Here is a 372-nt window from a genome sequence, read left to right on the forward strand (position 1 = left end):
TGCAGAGACTACGACTTCCATTGCAAAAGGACCATTCGCAGGAACGTACAGCATGCAAGTGTTTGAGTTGAAGAAGAAGAGGAGGAAGAAGAAGAAGAAGCTACTTTCGCCGCGGTTGTTGTTCTACATACGGAGACAGACAGACAGACAGCGAGAGAGAGAGAGAGAGAGAGAGAGAGAGAGAGAAGTGCGTGTGTGTGTGTGTGAATGGCTGGTTTAGTCAAGCGGCTTTCTTCCTTTGCCTCTCTCTCTCACACACACTCACACACACACTCACACACACTCGCACACACTCGCACACACACACTCCAAACTGTTATATCGACGTTAAACTCTCCAACTTTTTTGTTTATCTTCTTCGCTCCACTCAAA

Source organism: Octopus bimaculoides, chromosome 13 (assembly GCF_001194135.2).
Source record: "Octopus bimaculoides isolate UCB-OBI-ISO-001 chromosome 13, ASM119413v2, whole genome shotgun sequence".
NCBI lineage: Eukaryota > Metazoa > Mollusca > Cephalopoda > Octopoda > Octopodidae > Octopus > Octopus bimaculoides.